Here is a 20583-nt window from a genome sequence, read left to right as displayed (position 1 = left end):
AATGGGTCTTTTTACTTAGATGCCAAGAACCCTACTCGACCTCTGCTTCCTTAACCCCAAACCATAAATGTGTAAACATCTGATTCAATTTGATAGAAAGGGAAGTTGGGGTCAAATATCTCCTTTTTGGAAACAGAGAGTTTGTGTGTGACCTTGCAGTGGGATGGGTGGGGGTACGTTCCTGGAAACCCAGTCTCCATCAATACCCACCACTACACTCATTCCAAAAAGCCAAGTATTTTGCTTTTGATCCCCAAACACCTCACCCCCAAACTAAAAGGCTTAAGATACTATCTGTGCAGCTGAAAACAGAAATAGTCATGAACACACAACTGCCAAGTTATCCAAACGACACTTCTATAGTGCACGCGATCTCAAGATCCAGTGCCAAGAAGTTATTGGGCTCACCACATCTGCACAAGTAGACAGATCCCCCTCCTTGTCAGTCTGGGTTTTATCTTTAATGTCCTCTCCCCAGGGCAGCACTATGGTCCCTGACATGCGGTACATCTGTCTACAATTTCCACATAATAGGAGCAAGGCTCAGTTATTTTAAAGCCCCAAGTGCCATTAAGAGGTCTTTCTGCCAAAACACATATGGCTCTTTTGTTACAAAGCTATACAAATATTTGTGTTTTCTGTTTGACTTGGCAGCAGTGCAAAATTTCAGACTCTCTACTGTTCTTGCTTTGAAACCATTGCCTGTCTCCTGCTGCAGGTTACTTACTAGTTATTGTGCTTCTTTAAAATAAGTTTGAACTTTTTGGAGGAGAGTTCCAGAACTCTGTTGCTTAAGAGGCCCACCATTGCGTAGTTGCTCCAGAGTAGTATACAGCCCAGACAGCACCTTAACATAAAGGGTGAAACTTTAAAAATATATTTTAAATTTTTTTAAACCTACAATAAAATGGGACTTTTGGGTGTGTTCTGTTCTATGAATTTTCATATATGTATAAATTCATGTAAACTAGCTTCACAATCAGGAGACAAAACTTTTCCATCACCCTCCAGAAACTCTCTCACACAGACACACTGGTCCCCCACTCCCAGCCCCTGGTAACCACTGCTCTGGTTTCATCCCTAGAGTTTTGTCTTTTTGAGTACTGTATAAATGGAATCACACAGTGTATGACATTTTGAGTGAGATACCCTTCACTCAGAATAATCACTTGAGATTCATCCAAGTTGTTGTGTGTTTTCCATTTTATTGTCAAGTAGTATTTCATTGCACAGATATATCAGTTTGTTTATTCTTTCACCTGTTGAAGGACTTTGGGGTGCTTCCTGTTTGGGCAATATTATGAATAGAACTGCTACAAATATCTGTGTCCAGGTTTTTTTCTCTAGGGTAAATATATAGGAGTGGGATTACAGAATCACATGCTAATAATCTATTTAATAAGCAACTGACAAACTGTTTTCCAGAGTGGCAGTATGTCTCATTTTGCATCCCCCCCCCGGCAGTATATGAGATGTTCCAAATGATGTACATCTTTGTCATCACTTGGTATTAGCAGTATTTTTTTTATTTTAGCCATTCTAATTGTTATGTAGTCATATCTCATTCTGGTTTCAGTTTGCATCTCCTAAAAGCTAATGATGTTGAATATCTTTTCACGTGCTTATCTGACATCCATAAATCTCCTTTGGATCCCATTCTAATTGTTTCAACAGTTCCAACTCTTCCAATATGTTGAAAATATTATTGTTTCTCCCATGAATTACTTTAGCACTTTGGTCAAAAATCAACTGGCCATATTTATTCAGGTCTCTTTCTGGACTTTCTATCTGTTTCATTGATCTATATGTCTATCCCTTTGCCAATGCCTATTGCTTTCTTCTAATCAAAAAATGTGATTCCTCCAGCTTTATCTTCTTTTTCAAAATTGTTTTACTTGTTCTAGTTCCTTTGCCTTTCCATATAAATTTTAGAGTTGATATGTCTATATCTACCAAAGTTTTATGGAAATATTTATTGGAATTGCATTAAATCTATGGATCAATCATAATCAGAAGATAATGATTTTGCTACATTAAGTCTTCCAATCCATGGACATGGTATATCCTTTCATTTGGGTATTTTATTTTTTTAACAATGTTTTGTAGTTTTCAGAATATAGATTCTATATGTTTTGTTAAGTTTATAGCCAAGTTTTTCACTTTTTTGAGCAACTGTAAATAGTATTGCTTTCTCTCATTTCAGTTTTCAACTAAACATTGATGGCATATAGAAATACAATTGGTGGGGCGCCTGGGTGGGTAAGTTGGTTAAGTGTCTGCCTTTGGCTCAGGTCATGATCTCAGGGTCCTGGGATCAAGTCTTTTATTGGGCTCCCTGCTCAGCTGGGAGTCTGCTTCTCCCTTTCCCTCTGCCCCGACCCCTGGATGGTGAGCATGCTCTCTCTCTCTCTCTCTCTTTCTTTCAAATAAATAAATAAAGACTATGGACTCTGAGAAACAAACTGAGGGTTTTAGAGGGGAGGGGGTGGGGGGATGGGTTAGCCTGGTGATGGGTATTAAGGAGGACACATACTGCATGGAGTACCGGGTGTTGTACGAAAACAATGAATCATGGATCACTGCATTGAAAACTGGTGATATACTGTATGGTAACTAATATAACATAATAAAATAAAATTTAAAAAATATCTTAAAAAAAAGAAATACAATTGGCTTTTGAATGTTCACTTTGTATCCTCTGATTTTCCTTTATTAGCTTTAGGAATTTTGGGGGGGGATTTCTCAGGATTTTCTATGTAGACAATCATATCATCTGTGAATAAAAATGGCCTTATTTCTTCCTTCCAACTCCATATGCCTTTTAATTCCTTTTCATGCCTTATCATATTGGCTGTTACTCCCAGTATAATGTTGAATAGTAATGGTGAGAGTAGACAAACTTCTCTTGTTTCTGATCATAAGGGGAAAGCACTCAGTGTTTCACTATTAAAAATAATTTTAGCTGTATGTTTTTTGTAGATGCCCTTTGTTAGATTGAAGAACTAGTTTAAATAGATGTTGACTTTCTGTCAAATGATCTTCTGTCTCAATTGATATGAGTGTGTGGTTTCTCTTCTTTAAACTGCTAATATAGTGGATTGCCTTGATTGATTTGTGAATATTAAACCAGCCTCACATTCTCAGGATAAACCCAGATTTTTCTTTTTATATATTGCTGGATTTATTATGTTAATATTTTGTTAAGGATTTTTACATATATGTTTGTGAAGGATATTGATCTATATTTTTCTCTTCTCACACCATATTTGTCCGGTTTTAGTGTCAGAATAATGCTGGCCTTGTAAAATAAGTTTGGAAGTATTCACCCTTTTCTGTTTTCTGGAAAAGATAATGAATTTATTTTAATATTTGGAAAATTCACCAGTGTATCTGTCTGCACTTAGAAGTTTATTTTGGGGGAGGTTTTAAACTATAGATTCAATTTCTTTAGCAGCCATAAAATGTTCAAATTATCTGTTTAATTTTGGGTGCGTGTTGATAATTTGTGTTTTTTGAGGAATCAGTCATTTCATTTAAGTTGTTGAATTTATTCATGAAGAGTAGTTTGTAGTGCTCCCTTAACAACCCTTTAATGTCTAAAAGCTCGGTAGTGATATTTTCCTTCCTGATATTTATAATTTGTGTATTCTCTTTTTCTCTTTGTCAGTCTTGCTGGATTATCAATTTTATTCATCTTTTCAAATGACTAGCTCTTGGTTTATTGATTTTTCTTATTGTTTTACTGTTTTCAATATCACTGATTTCTGCTGTGATCTTTTTTTTTTCCTCCTTGCTTTGTATTTATTTTGCTGTCTTTTTTCTAGTTTCTTAAGGTGGAAGCATAGATTACGATTTAAAAACTGTCTTCTTTTTAAATGTAAGCATTTGTTGCTACAATTTCCCCCCCTCAGTACTACTTTATCTGCATCCCACAATTTTTTATGAGTTGTATTTTCATTCTCATTTAGTTCAAAATATTTTCCCATTTTCCTCAATAGTTTCTTTTTGACCCACAGATTACTTAGAAGCATATTGTTTCATTTCCAAGTGTTTAGAGATTTTTCTGTTATTCTTCTGTAATCAATTTTTGTCTAATCCCTTTATAGTCTGGGAACATACTTTTGAATGGTTTTGACTCTTTTACATTTTGTTATTTTTGTTTGTTTTAATGACCAGGATTTGATTTACCTTGGTAAATGTTCCATGCACTTGAAAAGAATACATATTCTGCTGATGATTAGAGTGTTCTATAAATGTCAATTAGATCCAGTTGATAGATAATGTTGGTCAGTATTTCCATACCCTTGCTGATTTTCTGTCTAATCTGTCTTTGTCTATTCTATAAACTTCTGAGAGATTATTGATGTCTCCTCTCCAACTATAATTCTAGATTTCTCTATTTCTCCTTCCTGTTCTATTTATTGTTGTCCCATGTACTTTGAAGTTCTGTTATTCAGAGCATATACATTTAGGATTGTTATGTCTTTTTAGTAAATTAACCCAACATAATTTTGGTTTTCAAAGACTTTGCAGTACAGTTGAGTTCTCAAAGTCTATGTATACAATTTAGGGTCAGATGTGCACATGCGCAGCTAAAGAATGAGCCTAGTACTTCCTAAATAACTTTAATAATTTCCCCTGAATCTATCCTCTCTTTTGATACTTTCCAGCTTCCCTGGGGTTCTTTCTGGTACTCTAACAAGTAGTTGGGGCTTTATTTACTCTATTCTGTCATACTTCCCATGCCTGCCCCTGTTTCTATGAGGAGGGAGAACCAAGTGGTGGGAAGACAGGGGGGTGGGGAGAAGCAATGATGTTTTTCCCGACTCTCTCAGAACTACTTCAAGTTTGGGGTTCCTGCTAGCCATCTTACTCCTACTGCCACTGCTACCCCAGGACTGCTTGAGAACTACAGGACAACAGATGGAGAAAAGAAAGGGGAAAAAAAAAAGAAAAATGGGAAATTTCCTCACACTCTCTCTCTGAACTAGAGAACTTTTCCTGGTGTTCTATCCATGCTGCTGTTGACTTCTGGGTTTCAGACTGCACTGAGGTCAAGCTGGAGGGTAGTAGACACACATAAAAGGGAAACTCATCACTACTTTGATGGTACTTTAAGTCCTGGTCTTCTTCCCCAATCTGCTATTATTTGATTTTCAAAGTCCTCAAATAGCTGTTCTGTGTGTCTGCCCAGGTTTTATAGCTGCATTCAGCAGAAGGCAGGGTGGATGGGGTGAGCTTACTCCATCTTATTCAAAACTGGAAGCACGGGGGAAGTTTTTTAAACATTCAGATTCCCTGGCTCCACACCAGACCTACTGGATCTACTCCCAGTTGGGGAGCTGAGAAGTGGGAGACAAAATGTAGATTTGGGGGAAGCACCACAGGAAATGTTAGATGCACATCTGCAGTTAGAGGCATTTCTTAGAATAAAGTCAAGCAGCTGAAGACTACCTGCAGCTGCTCAGGTTCTACCCTAGATCAACTCTGATAATGGCCAATGTTTAAGAACTCTGGGTTCTTAATCAGAGCCTGCAAATTCAAATGCCTCCACTGGTCACATACATAATATGTATGTTAAGCAGTCAGTTGGACCTATGACACCAGGGAATGATGGGGACAAAAGTGAGCTGGAGAGTCCAAGTTTGTTGGGGGCAGCCTCCACTATGCTCCAAACAATTATTCGTAGAGGAGAATGTGGGCCCAGTAGAGCCAGATGGCAATTTTTCAATAAAACATTAACATTTTTTATATAAAATTTCCCAATTTCTAAATGTCAGCAAAATAATTAAAAAATAAAACTGCAGGGCATCAGTTTCCTACTTTTGGGTCTAGAGAAAAACTGGTAGCCCTTCTAGAATTTGGTTGTGCGTATATAGTATATGTATGTATGTGTAGATGTGGGTTCATTTACATATCCCTTGAAAAATTTGGTCTCTATCCTTGAGATACCTAGAGATCCCTTACATGTCACAAAACTATTCATTGTTTGGAAACCTTGTGGTATAGCAACATGTGTAAAATATGACAACTTTTGGAAAGAAATATTCACCAACTTATACACTTGCCCGTGAACTGGGCTTCCTGAGGTATTACTAAAAACCCCTCCTTTTTAAGGCATATCATTTCATGGAACTTGTTAAGCTTCCTTTTCCCCACATACAATATCCTTTATTGGGGGGCAGTCTCCACTATGCTCCAAACAATTATTCCTAGAACAAGAGTAAATGAAACAAGGGGAGGAAATTAGTAAAAGAGAAAAATCTCAAAAAAGTATGATGAATTTCTGTTGCCAAGAAGTTTTAATTTGCAAGTCACTGAAGAGTATATGACATGTCTCATTTGACTTTAATTTCAAAGTAATGTGACCTGATGAGTAATTAGACAACGACTAATGAAGTGAAATGTATGCTATAAACATTTTCATATATAAACCTGTTCTTAATTATTATCAATAATACACCATATTTTAACTTTAGTGAAGAAACTCATTAATACAGATGAATTTCATTTAATTTACACTTAGTTCCAAACTGATTTACTTAACTGGTGAGAGCATATTGCTATCAAAGTTAAACACCTGAATGTGTCTGGAAATATATCATGCATGGCACAGAGTTAAAAAGTTTGGGCCTTGGAACCACATAAGTACAGATCTGAATTCCAGCCCCTTAAGTTACTAGACTATGACTTTAAACCTTGGTTTCTTCACAGTTAATAAAGAAAGTTTTTAACTTAGCTTTTCTGGTTGCAAGGAACAAAGTCTCAACTCAAGTTATCTCAAATAATAAGGTAGGATTTTGCAGGATGAAGTAGTTAGTAAGAATACACTTGAGAATGAGAACACAAAAATTTCAACCATGAGGCCAACGCCTAAAAGAAATCTAGGGAAACAATGAACAACCTGGCTTCAGAAACCTATGTTGTTCAGAATCCAAGGAGAGTATATGGTTTGTCATGTGTCTTGTCACCTCTCCTTCTCACTGGCTTCCTCATTTTTCATTTGATATGCACATTTAAACTTTACCTTGTAGGTTCTGTTTTCTCATTACTCTTGCTTTCCTGTAACTTCTCTCCACTCATGACCATAATGACCCCCCCCCCCAGATTCCTTCTACCTCAGGACCTACAAGCTTCTGCTCCTGCTCAAGCAGGATTCTTACATATCAAAAGACTAAATTCAAGATTATTAAAAAGAATCTGATAATGTTGATATTCCCTGTTTGGGAAGAGCTTTTTGCTCTATTTCAAAGGATAATGACCAGTCTGTGAATAGGCCACATTGAGCTGGTTGTCCATTCTTGGACTAATCCATTAGGGCTCAAGTTCATTTATAAAAATCAAATTACTACCACTCTTTGGCATATAAGTAGCAATAACTTATTTGTGATGCGTACTCACCCTGATTAGGATCCAACGTCACAGAGGGATCAAAAGTCTAACGCCAGGTTTTGTACCTTGGCTAAGTAGCACACAGATTATTTATATCATCTTTTGTATAGTAGGCCTAAAAGTAATCTGCTGATGCATATTCTAAAACATACCTGTATTTGTTTGAACAGATTTCAGATTTACACTTTATATTTACTGTGTTGAACCAGGATTGTTTCCTCAAGGGACTTGTAAGAGCAGGTAAATACTGTATTTTACAGAGGATGGTTCCAGACATCTATAGACTCATTCAACTAAGCAAGTAAACCTTAAAATCCCGATTACTCTATGTTTCCCCATCTTTTGGCTCTGAGCCTTCAGTAAGCAGAAGGTTGAAAGAAACCAAACCAACATCTCTCCCAACCTCTCCATTTTATTTATGTATTTGATTTTTCCAAGGTTCAGTGAGGAAAACATAGACTTTAGATAAAAGATCACTATCACATGAGTGCTGTATCTAACTTGGAACTTGATTAAACCAAATCTGCTCATTGGCCAACAAGTCAAATGTGCCCTATCCAAGTACTGGGCAATGTTTAAGGGCACACATAAACTCATCAAAATCTGATGTGATTTGCCATCAAACTGATTTGAACTGGACAAATAAAATCTAGCCAAAATGGAAGTTTGTTCAGTAGTATCTCTCAGCTTTCAAAAAGCCCTAAAAGAAAAATTTACAGCTTAAATGTCTCAAAAGAATCTTCCGTGGGGAGTTAATGGATTTGTTTATTAATCAAAGTTCAATCAGGAGAACTTAAATTAGTTTGTTGCTGGCAATTTTAGAAAAGCAGATTTTTATATTGGTTTGGAACAGCCCTAAATAATCCTCCGAAACTAGGCAATATCAATTTGTAAAATGTAAGGTTCATGGTCCAATGGAACTCAGAGATTATCATCTGCTCCACTTCCCTCACTTCACAGGATATTCATTGCACCATCATGTGGAGAGTGAAAAGTTGGAAGTAACCTATATATCCAACAATAGGGGAATGACTGAGCACAAGAGTCTATCATCATCCAATGAGATAAACAGTTGTTAAAAAGAATACAGTATACTTAAATATTCTGACATGTATATTCATGACAACTATAAAGTGAAAAAAGAAAACATTTTCAAATCAAAGTGCAAGTATGACCTCATTTTTTGTTTGTTTAAAAACACAAATTAAAACTGTGTGTATGTAATGTTTGAAAGGCCACAGAACACTGTTAATAGTGGTTATATAGAAAGGGATTTTTAAAAGCAAAAGCATCACAACAAAAAGACCCCCTCAAGAATAATAAAATAACCCATGCAATAATGCCAATAACCTGAGGCACAATGCGTGCAAGAGAGGTTCCTGGGCTGCCAACAGCTCACATATGAGCAATGGGAGTTCCCAGAGGTACACTGGATGGGGAGGCTTTGGCTTTCCAGTGATGGCCAGCAGCCATCACCACCCCACCACTTTTTGATGTGGAAAATGATATTCTCTCCATCTTACATAAAGTGTGGTTCAAACCCAATTTTCATTCTCCCTAGCACTTCCTTTCTAACCAGCTGCCTCCTTTATCTATTCCTAGAGGGAAATTCTGGAAAACCACAGCAACGTCCTAGAAAATCTACCCTCCTTATGAAGTAGAATAGACTTTGACTCTTCCTTGTACATCCCATCCCCCCATATCTGTTATAATTGTAGAAGAATATTGTAAGTGTATTACCTGAAGTTTCTCCAAGCTCACATTCCAATGCCATGGGCTTGAGAACTATGGACGGGTTGCCTCTTTTGGAAAGCTTACCCTAAGCTAAGTAAAGCAAGAACATTAACAGATGCCTTAAATCCTTGTGTTCTTTTTAAAAAATGCTTTTGAGACACAGACAAAATTTATTATTGAGTATTCCTGGACTCACTATGAACACTTGAGGCCTTTGCTCCCCAGCAAAGATAATATTGTCCCTGCCTGCTTAGTGTCTCCTCTTTGCCCACCCTCTTAAGAGATTTTTTCTCTCTTGCCAACTTAATCGCTGCATTCCTGTGACACAGAATCAGGAGAATAAGAAGAAAGAGGTAGGACACCAACAGGTGAAAAAAGAGTGGGGAGCACTGGGGAGTAGTGGAAGAGAGAAAGTGGAGAAGAGAAGCTCCAGGTGGGCTCCAGCAATGAGAAAGTAGTAGGGTAATAAGAATCTTAGAGAAGATGGCTAGGATCTATATATTGATCCCTTTTAATATGTTCTGAGAACTGCAAGCAAAATATAGAACCACTTTTCATTTGCTTTTCATTGTTTCTTTGAAGTCACACTGCTCTGACACTTGATCACATAAGGACAAAATTTATTCAGGCTCTAATACATTCTAGAACACGCAAGTATGATACTCATAAAATTGTTTTTAAAAGAGCCAAGGTGAGGATCAATATGAAAACAGCAGATTTGAACAACACTATAGACCAAATGGACCTAACAGATATATATAGAACATTCAACCCAACAGCAGTAGAATATATGGTCTTCTAGAGCAAACACAGGACATTTTCCAGGACAGATCATGTTAGTCCACAATACAAGTCCAAAGAAATTTAAGAAGATAGAAATTATATCAAGTATAGTTTTCACTGTGATATGGAATTATAAATGAGTAAAAGAAGGAAAGCTGGAACATTCTTAAATACATGAAAATTTAGCAACATGCTTTCGAACAACCACTAGATCACAGAATAAATCAAAAGAAAAATTTAAAACTGTCTTGAGACAAACAAAAATAGAAACAAAGCATCACAAAACTTATGGGAGGCAAAAAGAGCATTTCTAAGAGGAAAGTTTATATTATAAATGCACACACTAAGAAAGAAGAAAGATCTCAAATAAGCAACTTAACATTATGCTCAAGGAACTAGAAAAAGAAGAGCAAATGAAGCCCAAAGTTAGCAGAAGGAGGGCAATAATAAAGATTAAAGAAGAAATAACCAAAATAGAGAATAGGAAAACAATAGAAAAGATGAACAAAATTAAGAGTTGGTTCTTTGGAGGGAAAAGATGGTGGAGGAGTAGGGGACCGTATTCCAACTGGTCCCCGGAATTGAGCTGGAGATCTACCAGACCATTCTGAACACCCACAAAATCAGCCTGAGATATAAGAAGATAGATCTGGATCTCTACAGACAGAATATCGCAGGTAGTTGGTTCTGAGGTACGAAGCAGGGAGCCGTGATTCCGCGGGCAGATATCAGAGGATAAATGGAAGGTGGAGGGAGGCCAGCTGTAGGGATCCTACACTGCCAGTGAGTGACAGCCTCCCACGCTGGGGACGGGGCACAGACTCGCAGACCGGTAGTGGCGGGGAAAGGACTTTAGGGCAGCCCCGCAGACAGATACCCTGAGCGGCAGGGTTGCACGTGCGAACTGGGGGTGGCTGGCGGTTTCAGAAGCACAAAGGGCAGAGATGTGCCCTGACCGGGAGGCCCCACCCCCAGAAGACAGGCTGAGAGAACAAGAGGCCAGCAACCCTGAGGTCCCTAGAAAACAGGTGCATCTTGCTTGGGTTGTAGTCAATAACTTGGACTCTATACATTCCCTCAACAACCCCTCAACAAATGACAAGGAGGAGGAACCCCCAAAATAGGAAAGACTCAGAGACTATGACTTATGCCACAGATTTACAAATGTATTCAGGTATAACCAAGATGTTGGAGGTGGAATTCAGGCTAGCAATTGTGAAGACAATAGCTAGAATGCAGAAATCGACTAATGGCAACATAAAGTCTCTAAGGGTGGAAGTGAAAGCAGAATTGGCAGAGCTTAAAAATGCTATCAATGAGATCCAATCTAATCTAGATAATCTAACAGCTAGGGTAAGCAAGACAGAAGATGAATTCGTGACCTTGAAGACCATTTAATAGAGAAAAAAGGGAAAAGAGGAGGCCAGGGAAAAACAACTCAGAATCCATGAAAATAGAATCAGAGAAATAAGTGACACCATGAAACGTTCCAATGTCAGAATTATTGGAATCCCTGAGGGGGTGGAGAGAGAGAGAGGATTAGAAGATATATTTGAGCAAATCGAAGCTGAGAACTTTCCTAATCTGGGGAATGAAACAAACAATTGTGTCCTAGAGGCAAAGAGGACCCCTCCCAAGATCAAGGAAAACAGGTCAACACCCTGGCATGTAATAGTAAAACTCACAAATCTTGGAACCAAGGAAACCATCTTTTTTTTTATAAGTATTTTTTTAAGATTATTTATTTATTTATTTGACAGAGAGAGACACAGCGAGAGAGGGAACACAAGCAGGGAGAGTGGGAGAGGAGAAGCAGGCTTCCTGCGGAGCAGAGAGCCCAATGTGGGGCTTGACCCCAGGACCCCGGGATCAAGACCTGAGCCCAAGGCAGATGCCCAACAACTGAGCCACTGAGGCGCCCCTCAAGGAAACCATCTTAAGGGCAGTTAGGGGGAAGAGATTCCTTACGGACAGAGGGAGGAACGTCAGAATAACATCAGACCTATCCATAGAGACCTGGCAAGCCAGAAAGGCCTGGCAAGACATATTCAGGATACTAAACGAGAAGAACATGCAGCCAAGAATACTTTATCTGGCAAGGCTGTCACTGAGAATGGATGGAGAGATGCAGAGTTTCCAAGACCCGCAGAATCTGAAAGAATATGTGACCACTAAGCCGGCCCTGCAAGAAATATTAAGGGGGGGTCTTATAAAAGGAGAAAGACCCCAAGAGGGATATACAACAGAAATTTACACGGACAATCTATAAAAACAAGGTCTTCACAGGCAACATGATGACAATTAATTCATGTCTTTCAATAATCACTCTCAACGTGAATGGCCTAAATGCTCCTATAAACCGGCACAGGGTTTCAGATTGGATAAAAAGACAGGACCCATCTATACGCTGTCTACAAGAGACTCGTTTTGAACCTAAAGATACATCCAGACTGAAACTGAAGGGATGGAGATCCATCTTCCATGCCAACGGACCTCAAAAGAAAGCTGGGGTAGCAATTCTTATATCAGACAAATTAGATTTAAACTAAAGACTGTAGTTAGAGACACAGAAGGACACTATATCATTCTTAAAGGGTCTATCCAACAAGAAGATCTAACAGTTGTAAATATCTATGTCCCCAAAATGGGAGCAGCCATCTACATAAGCCAACTGTTAACCAAAATAGTCATATTGATAACAGTACATTAATTGTAGGAGACCTCAATACTCCACTCTCAGCAATAGACAGAACATCTAAGCAGAAAATCGACAAAGAAACAAGAGCTTTGAATGACACACTGAACCAGATGGACCTCATAGATATATACAGAATATTCCACCCTAAAACAAGAGAATACTCATTCTTCTTGAGCGCACATAGAACATTCTCCAGAATAGATCACATACTGGGTCACAAATCAGGTCTCAAACGATACCAAAAGATTGAGATTATTCCCTGCATATTCTCAGACCATAATGCTTTAAAACTGGAACTCAATCACAAGAAAAAATTTGGAAGAAATTCAAACACTTGGAAGCTAAAGACCACTCTGCTCAAGAATGTTTGGGTCAACCAGGAAATCAAAGAACTTAAACAATTCATGGAAACCAATGAGAATGAAAACACATTGGTCCAAAACCTATGGGATACTGCAAAGGCGGTCCTAAGGGGGAAATACATAGCCATCCAAGCCTCAGTCAAAAAAATAGAAAAATCCCAAACTCACCAACTAACTCTAAACCTTAAAGAACTAGAGAAAAAGCAAAAACGATGCCTAAGCCATGCATTAGAAGAGAAATAATTAAGATTAGAGCAGAGATCAATGAATTAGAAACCAGAAGCACAGTAGATCAGATCAACGAAACTAGAAGCTGGTTCTTTGAAAGAATTAATAAGATCGACAAACCACTGGCCAGACTTACCCAAAAGAAAAGAGAAAGGACCCAAATTAATAAAATTATGAATGAAAGGGGAGCAATCATGACTAACACCAAGGAGATAGAAACAATTATTAGAAATTATCATCAACAATTATATGCCAATAAACTGAGCAATCTGGATGAAATGGAGGCCTTCCTGGAAACCTATAAGCTGCCAAGACTGAAACAGGAAGAAATGGACAGCCTGAATAGGCCAATAACTCTATGCCAATAAGCTGAGTAACCTGGATGAAATGGATACCTTCCTGGAAACCTATAAACTCCCAAGACTGAAACGGGAAGAAACTGACAACCTGAATAGGCCAATAACCAGTAACGAGATTGAAGCAATGATCAAAACCCTCCCAAAAAACAAGAGTCCAGGTCCTGATGGATTCCCTGGGCAATTCTACCAAACATTCAAAGAAGAAATAATACCTATTCTCCTGAAACTGTTTCAAAAAAAAAAAAAAAAAAAAAAAAAGCAGAAACAGAAGGAAAGCTTCCAGACTCATTTGATGAGGCCAGCATTACCTTAGTCCCCAAACCAGGCAGAGACCCCATCAAAAAGGAGAATTTCAGACCAATATCCCTGATGAATATGGATTCCAAAATCCTCAACAAAATCCTAGCTAATAGGATCCAACAATACATTAACAGGATCATCCACCACGACCAAGTGGGATTTATCCCTGGGATGCAAGGGTGGTTCAACATTTGCAAATCAATCAATGTGATAGAACACATTAATAAGAGGAGAGAGGAGAACCGTATGGTCCTCTCAATTGATGCAGAAAAAGCATCTCACAAAATATAGCATCCTTTCCTGATTAAAACGCTTCAGAGTATAGGGATAGAGGGAACATTGCTCAAGTTCATAAAATCCATCTATGAAAAACCCACAGTGAATATCGTCCTCAATGGGAGAAAGCTGAGAGCCTTTCCCTTAAGATCAGGAACACGTCAAGGATGCCCAATCTCGCCATTATTGTTCAACATAGTACTAGAAGACCTAGCAACAGCAATCAGACAACAAAAAGAAATAAAAGTATACAAATTGGCAAAGAAGAAGTCAAACTCTCTCTTTTCACAGATGACCTGACACTTTATGTGAAAAACCCAAAAGACTCCACCCCCAAATTACTAGAACTTATACAGCAATTCAGTAATGTGGCAGGATACAAAATCAATGCACAGAAATTAGTTGCTTTCTTATACACTAACAATGCAACTGTAGAAAGAGAAATTAGAGAAACAATTCCATTTACAATAGCACCAAAAACCATAAGATACCTCAGAATAAACCTAACCAAAGAGGTAAAGGATCTATACTCTCCAAACTACAGAACATTCATGAAAGAAATTGAAGACACAAAAAGATGGAAAAACATTCCATGCTCATGGATCGGAAGAATAAACATTGTTAAAATGTCTATGCTACCCAGAGAATGTCTATACCTTCAATGCCATCCCAATCAAAATTCCAATGACATTTTTCAAAGTGCTGGAACAAACAATCCTAAAATTTGTATGGAATCAGAAAAGACCCCGAATCACCAAGGAAATGTTGAAAAAGAAAAACAAAGCTGGGGGCATCATGTTGCCTGATGTCAAGCTATATTACAAAGCAGTGATCACCAAGATAGCCTGGTACTGGCACAAAAACAGACGTATAGATCAATGGAACAGAATAGAGAACCCAGATATGGACCCTCAACTCTGTGGTCAAATAAGTTTCGACAAAGCAGGAAAAATTATGCAATGGAAAAAAGACAGTCTCTTCAATAAATGGTGCTGGGAAATTGGACAGCCACATGCAGAAGAATGAAACTCGACCATTCTCTAACACCATACACAAAGATAAACTCAAAGTGGATGAAAGACCTCAATGTGAGACAGGATTCCATCAAAATCCTAGAGGAGAACATAGGCAGTAACCTCTTTGACATCGGCCATAGCAACTTCTTTCAAGATACAGTTCCAAAGGCAAGTGAAACAAAAGCAAAAATGAACTTTCGGTCTTCATCAAGATAAAAAGCTTCTGCACAGCAAAGGAAATCAGTCAACAAAACAAAGAGGCAACCCACAGAATGGGAGAAGATATTTGCAAATGACACTACAGATAAAGGGCTAGTATCCAAGATCTATAAAGAACATCTCAAACTCAACACCCAAAAAACAAATAATCAAGTCAAAAATGGGCAGAAAACATGAACAGACACTTCTCCAAAGAAGAAATACAAATGGCTAACAGACACATGAAAAAATGTTCAACATCATTAGCCATCAGGGAAATTCAAATCAAAACCACAATGAGATACCACCTTACACCAGTTAGAATGGCAAAAATTAACAGGGCAAGAAACAACAAATGTTGGAGAGGTTGTGGAGAAAGGGGAACCCTCTTACACTGTTGGTGGGAATACAAGTTGGTACAGCCACTTTGGAAAACAGTGTGGAGGTGCTGCAGAAAATTAAAAATAGAGCTACCCTATGACCCAGCAATTGCACTACTGGGTATTTACCCGAAAGACACAGATGTAGTGAAAAGAAGGGCCATATGCACCCCAATGTTCATAGCGGCAATGTCCGCAATAGCCAAACTGTGGAAAGAGCCAAGATGCCCTTCAACAGATGAATGGATAAAGAAGATGTGGTCCATATATACAATGGAGTATTACTCAGCCATCAGAAAGGATGAATATCCAACTTTTACATCAACATGGATGGGACTGGAGGAGATGACGCTAAGTGAAATAAGTCAAGCAGAGAATGTCAATGATCATCTGGTTTCACTTATTTGTGGAACATAAGGAATAGCAGGGAGGACATTAGGAGAAGGAAGGGAAAACTGAAGGGGCAGAAATCGGAGGGAGAGATGAACCGTGAGAGATGATGGACTCTGAGAAACAAACTGAGGGTTTTAGAGGGGAGGGGGGTGGGGGGATGGGTTAGCCCACTGATGTGTATTAAGGAGGGTACATATTGCATGGAGCACTGGGTGTTATAAGAAAACAGTGAATCGTGGATCACTACATCAAAAACTAATGACGTATTCTATGGTGACTAACATAACATAATAAAATAAAATTTTAAAAAAGAGTTCTTTGAAAAGATAAACAAACTGACAAGGCTTTAGCTAGACTCACCAAGAAAGCAAGAGAGGGGACTCAAATCAATAAAATCAGAAATGAAGAAAGAGACATTACAACTGCTACCACAGAAATACAAAGGATCGTAAGAGACTACTGTGAACAACTTTATGCCAGCAAATTGGACAACTTAGAAGAAATGGAAAAACTCCTAGGAACATACAACCTACTGAGACTAAATCAAGGAGATATAAAAAATGTGAACAGACCAACAAGTAAGGAGATTGACTCAGTAATCAAAACCCTCACAACAAAGAAAGCCCAGGATCAGATGATCCCACTGGTGAATTCCACCAAATATTTAAAGAAGAATTAATACCAATCCTTCTCAAACTCTTCCAAAAAAACTAAAGAGAAGGAAACAATTCCAAATTCATTATATGAGGCAAGCAATGTCCTGATGCCAAAGCTGCATAAGGACACTACAAGAAATAAAACCTCAGACCAATACCCCCAATTAATACAGATACAAAAATACTCAACTAAATGTTAGCAACCCAAATTCAACAGCATATTGAAAGGATCATACACCCCTCCTTGATCAAGTGGGATTCATCCTTGGGATGCAAAGAAGTTCAATATATGCAAATCAATCAATATGATCCATCACACTAATAACACAACAAAAAATAAGAAAATAATATGACCATCTCAAAAACGCAGAGAAAGAATTTGGCAAAATTCAACATTCTTTCATGATAAAAACTCTTAACAAATTGGGTATAGAAGAAATATAGCTCAAGATAATAAAGATCATATATGAAAAGCCCACAGCTACCATCACACTCAACAGTGAACAGTTGAAAGCTTCTGCTCTAAGATCGGCAACAAGACAAGGGTGCCTACTCTCAGCACTCCTCTTCAACAGAGTATTGGAAGTCCCAGCCAGAGCAATGAGGCAAGAAAAAGAAATAGAAGGCATCCAAATAAAAAAGGAAGAAGTAAAATTGTCTCTACAGATAACATGATCTTATATATAGGAAACCCTGAAGACTCAAAAAAAAAAAAACTATTAATCCAAAAAACTATTAGAACTAATCAATGAATTCAGTAAAACTACAAGATTAACATACAAAAATCAGTTGTGTTTCTATACATTAACAAAAATAACAAAAACAATTCCATTTATAACAGCATCAAAAAGAATAAAATTCTTAGAACCAAATTTAACCAAGCAAGTAAAAACTCTAAGTATACTGAAAACTGTTAAACACCGATGAAAAAAATTGGAGAAGACACAAATAAACAGAAAGATACTCCATGATCATGATCTGAAGGAATAATATTGTTAAAATATTCATACAATCCAAAGCCATCTGTTGATTCAATGAAATCTCTGTCAAAATTCCAATAGAATTTTTCAAAGGAATAGAAAACACAATCATAAAACTCTTATAGAACCACAAAATACCCTGAAGAGCCAAATAGTCTTGAGGGGGAAAAAACCCCCACAAAGATAGACACATCATATTTCCTGATTTCAAACTATATTACAAAGCTATAGTAAACAAAACAGTATGGAACTGGCATAAAAATAGACACATACACTAAAGGAACAGAAGAGCCCAGAAATAAACCCATGTGTATACGGTCAACTAATATATGGTCAACGAGGGAGTTAAAAATACTCAATGGGGAAAAGACAATCCCTTCAATAAATAGTGTTGGGAAAACTAGATATTTACATGCAAAAAAAATGAAACTGGACACCTATCCTAAAACACAAAAATTCACTTGAAATGGAGGACTCGAAACCATAAAACTCCTAGAAGAAAACACAAGGAAAATGTCCCTTTATATTGGTCTTGGCAATGATTTTTTTTGGGGGGGGGGGCGATGGCACCAAGAGCACAAGCAACCACAAGCAAAAATAAACAAATGGGAATATAGCAAATTAACCCACTTCTGCACAGCAAAAAAACAACAAAAAAAAACAACCCACAATTAAAATGGAAAGGGAACCAAAGGAAAATGCTTGCAAACTATGTATCTGATAATGTGTTAATATCCAAAATACATAAGGAACTCATAAAACTCAATAGGAGAAGAACAAACAGCCCCATTAAAAAATGGGTAAAGGTCCTGAATAGACATTTTTCCGAAGATGATATACAAATGCCAACAGGTACATGAAAAGCTGCTTGATAAACACCACTAATCATCAGGAAAATGCAAATCAAAACTACAATGAGATATTATCTCACATCTGGTATAATTGCTGTTATCAAAAAGACCAGAGATAAAAGGTGTTGGTAAGGATGTGGAGAAAAGGGAACGCTCATACTCTGTTGGTAGGAATATAAACTGGTACAACTACTATGGAAAACAGCATGGGGTTTCCTCAAAAAATTAAAAATAGAAATACCATGTGATCCAGCAATTCCACTTCCGGGTATTAATCGGAAAGAAATGAAATCACTATCTTGAGATATCTGCACTCCTATGTTCACCACAGCACCATTTACAGTAGCCAAGACCTGGGAACAATATAAGAGTCTAACGACAGATGAATGGATCAAGTAAACACACACACACACAAATATTAGTCAATCATAAAAAAGTAGGAAACCCTGCCAGTTGCAACAAGATGGATGAAATTTGAGGGTGTTATGCTGAATGAAGTAAGTCAGAGAAAGATAAATATTGTATGATCTCACTTATATGTGGATCTAAAAAAACTGAACTCATAGAAACAGAGATAGATTGGTGATTGCCAGGGGTGGGAGGCGTGAGAGGGAGGGAATGGGGGAAGGTGGTCAAAGGGTACAAACATCCCGGTTATACGTTCTGAGGATGGAATGTACAGCATGGTGACTATGGTTAGTGATATTATATTGTATATTTGATTTTTTTATTATGTTATGTTAGTCACCATACATCATTAGTTTTTGATGTAGTGATCCACGATTCATGGTTTTCATGTAACACCCAGTGCTCCATGCAGTACGTGCCCTCCTTAATACCCATCACTGAGCTAGCCCATCCCCCAACCCCCTCCCCTCTAAAACCCTGTTTGTTTTCTGGAGTCCAGAGTCTCTCATGGTTCATCTCCCCCTCTGATTTCCCCCCCCTTCATGTTTCCCTTCCTTCTCCTCATGTCCTCCATGCTGTTCCTGATGTTCCACAAATAAGTGAAACCATATGGTAACTGACTTTCTCTGCTTGACTTATTTCACGTAGCATAATCTCCTCCAGTCCCATCCATGTGGATGCAAAAGTTGGGTCTTCATCCTTTCTGATGGCTGAGTAATATTCCATTGTATATATGGACCACATCTTCTTTATCCATTCATCTGCTGAAGGGCAACTCGGCTCTTTCCACAGTTGGGCTATTGCGGACATTGTGGCTATGAACATTGGGGTGCATATGGCCCTTCTTTTCACTACATCTGTATCTTTGGGGTAAATACCCAGTAGTGCAATTGCTGGGTCATAGAGTAGCTCTATAGTTGAAAGTTGCCAAGTGAACAGATCTTAAAAGTTCTCACCAAACACACAAAAAGTGGTAAGTATGTGAGGTGACAGATGTGTTAACCTTATTGTGGTCATCACTTCTTAAAATATTTGGATATCAAATCATCACATTTGTACCTGAAGCTTACACAATGTTGCATGTCAATTATATCTCTATAAAACTGGAGGGAAAAAAGAGCCGTGGTGTAAAATTTATTGCTAAAAACTATATATTGAGAAAGCTTAAATTTTTGATGCATACATGCAAATTATGGTTGTTTATTCTAATTTCAATTAGCAATAATCACGCCTCAGATAAACCTCATTGGCTGTGATACTGCCTCTGTGCAAAGATGATTATTCTAAGTTCAAAAGACAACTTAAATTCAAATAAACAATTAAATGAGAAAGTAATCGTCTGATTAAAAAAGAACAATTGCCTAAAAGTTTTCAAACTTTCTGGCTATCTTAATTTCTGATCATAAAAGTAACAAGATATGAGAACCCAAGTACATACACTTCTAGGTATGGGAAAGCAAATCTGAGATTTCCCTTATAATGAGAAAGTTAGGGCAGCTGGGTGGCTCAGTCAGTTAGGCATCTGACTCTTGACTTTGGTCATGATCTCAGGATCATGAGATCGAGCCC

The 20583-nt window shown here is 37.8% G+C and overlaps 1 protein-coding gene and 1 non-coding gene across 3 annotated transcripts in view; both read right to left on the bottom strand.

Annotated features, from left to right (window-relative positions):
- The window catches only part of PGM5 (phosphoglucomutase 5), a 208350-nt gene that overhangs the window by 104651 nt on the left and 83116 nt on the right, over nucleotides 1–20583 (bottom strand). The window lies entirely within an intron of this gene.
- Nucleotides 20157–20290, bottom strand: LOC114219829 (U4 spliceosomal RNA). Its single transcript, XR_015766917.1, has one exon. It is a non-coding gene; the product is annotated as a U4 spliceosomal RNA (small nuclear RNA).

This window comes from Eumetopias jubatus, unplaced genomic scaffold (assembly GCF_037043125.1).
Source record: "Eumetopias jubatus isolate StellerSeaLion01/CBP00866 unplaced genomic scaffold, mEumJub1_p1.0 scaffold_15, whole genome shotgun sequence".
In the NCBI taxonomy this organism is placed as follows: domain Eukaryota; kingdom Metazoa; phylum Chordata; class Mammalia; order Carnivora; family Otariidae; genus Eumetopias; species Eumetopias jubatus.
Note: the sequence above shows the minus strand (reverse complement) of the source record. Positions and strands in the feature narration are given on the sequence as shown.